This window comes from Clupea harengus, chromosome 5 (assembly GCF_900700415.2).
Source record: "Clupea harengus chromosome 5, Ch_v2.0.2, whole genome shotgun sequence".
Taxonomy (NCBI): Eukaryota; Metazoa; Chordata; class Actinopteri; order Clupeiformes; family Clupeidae; genus Clupea; species Clupea harengus.
This window is the reverse complement of record NC_045156.1, coordinates 17,079,805-17,082,304: the sequence shown is the minus strand read 5'-3', so window position 1 is coordinate 17,082,304 and position 2,500 is coordinate 17,079,805. Positions and strand designations below refer to the sequence as shown.

General features: G+C 46.0%; 1 protein-coding gene across 3 annotated transcripts in view; it reads right to left on the bottom strand.

Moving 5' to 3' along the window:
- Window positions 1–2,500, bottom strand: part of plekhg5a (pleckstrin homology domain containing, family G (with RhoGef domain) member 5a) — a 57,647-nt gene that overhangs the window by 24,340 nt on the left and 30,807 nt on the right. The gene's annotated exons all lie outside the window — the stretch shown is intronic.

Sequence of the window (2,500 nt, the reverse complement as noted above, 5' to 3'; positions counted from 1 at the left end):
CAAGGACTACGTTTTTTCGCTGTCTCACACTGGGATAAATATGTTTAAGTGACCTACGTTAAATTTCTATGAACTGTGTTAGTTCGTTGAAAGGTAAAATGTAAATATTAGTCATTTACGTTACGTTCTCATATGTGACCGTTGGCACACCATTCATTCATAACTCCGTTGGTGGCTAACGTTATCACTTATTAGCTAGCTACGCTGTAATCTGTTGTTGCTATGATTCTTGGTGTAATGAATCTAATAGTAACTTGCTGTGTTTAGTTAAGATACCTTCTAAGTTTTTTCCGTTTCTTGTGTATTATAGTTTCACTCATAAGTTTTCGCTGACATCAATAAAGGAGCAAGGCGCTCGCTACCTGGCTCGTAAAATCAAGTTTGGCTGACTGTTGAACTGACTGTCAACACACTGGACGTGTAAAACACGTAGCGGAACAGTACACAGCCCTAACTAAACTTTTATGCTCTAGGAACGTTTTTTTTTTTTATTGTCCCGCTGCAATTAATACGCCGACGTCTGCACCCACTCTGAGCCCCCATGAGGTCAGACTCTGCTTGAAAACCATCAACCCCAGGAAAGCGGCAGGACCAGATGGTGGATGGATGGATACTTTATTAATCCCGAGGGAAATTTTTGTGGCAGGCCGCGTACTAAGGAATTGCGGGGACCAGCTGACAGAGGTTTTTACAGACATTTTTAACCGCTCTCTAGCCCTTTCACATGTCCCCCCCATGTTTCAAAAAATCAACCATCGTACCTGTGCCAAAAAAGACTGCGGTCACATGCCTGAACGACTATAGGCCAGTGGCTCTCACCCGCATACCTGCTAAATGTTTGGAAAGGCTGGTCATGAAACACATAAGAGGCATCACACCAGCTTCCTTTGACCAACACCGATTTGCCTACAAAACAAACAGATCTACAGAGGATGCAGTAGCCCTGCTGCTTCACACTGCACTGGAGCACCTGGAGCTAAAGAACACATACATCAGAGGTTTGTGTGTGTGTGTGTGGTGTGTGTGTGTGTGTGTGAGTGTGTGTGAGTGTGTGTGTTGAGCGAGTCACCTCTTTTAAGTTTCTGGGTCTAACGCCGACGGAGTTGTCCTGGGACAACAACACAGCTTCCGTCTTGGGGAAAGCCCAGCAACGCCTCTTCTACCTTCCTCAGAGACTACTGAGCAACTTCTACCGCTGCGCTATAGAGAGTGTGCTGACATACTGCCTGAACGTATGGTTCTCCAGCTGCACAAAGGCGGAGCAGGTAGCCATCCAGAGGCTGATTAAAACAGCGGGAAGGATCATCGGAGCAGAGCTGCCCGACATCTATTCCATCTCCTCCTCCCGATGCCTGCAGCGTTCAAATTGCATCCTCACGGACCCTTCCTACCCTGCCCATTATCTGTTCCCGTTACTCCAGTCAGGGAAAAGGTTCAGATCGACTAAATCGCGCACCTCCAGAATGGCAAAGAGCTTCTACCCTCGTGCAATAAGGCTTCTCAACAGCTCACCCAAAATCACCCCACCTCCCCCCGGCCCGGCCCGGCCCGGCCCGCCCCCATGGACTGCACTCTTAACACTCCACCCTGCAACTATTGATGCACCTCAATGTACTGTATATATATATTTCTTTCTTTCTAATTTACTCAGGGATATTTATTTATCTATTTATTAATTGTTTTTTATTATTATTTAGCTGTGGCAGTTAATGTCCACAGCAACTTAAGTTTTTAGCTGTCTGTTGCTGCCTCTACTGTCCTGTTGTTTTTTGTGACAATGACAAATAAAGTACTTTGAACTTTGGACGTCGATCAAAATCTATTGTCTATAAAGGAAAGCATTGCCACAGATTGCCCCACCAGTGGAGCGCGCCCCACACTTTGAGAAACGCTGCCTTAAGTTCACATTCTTGCCACCTGCAATTCCTTACAGCACACACACACACACACTTACAGACATGATGACATTTACACACACACACACACACACACACACACACACACACACACACACACACACACACACACACACACACACACACACACACACACACACACACACACACACACACACACACACACACACACACACACACACACACACACACACCTTCCTGGCAGTAACTGTAGCTTGCCCCTGCCGGTCCCATGACACATCAGCCCAGTTTATGGCTTAAATGCTTTTATGGTCCAGTCTGTGCTTCCAGAGAAAGAGCCGGAAGTTTCGCTTTCCTGTAAATCACCGCTTCATATTCACAGTTTCACACACACACACACACACACACACGTCTTACTGCATCAGAATCAAACCAGCTGACAGTCTGACTGTATTAATAATATGTGAATCTCACTGCTGTGTGTCTCCTCTATGAGATCCTTTTTCATCCTGTTTCAATTCAGTTCGGTTCAGTCACTGGTGTACACACACACACACACACACACACACACTCTCCACAAAGGACCAGTACTCTCTCTCTCTGTCCACTCTAAACCGTCTCAG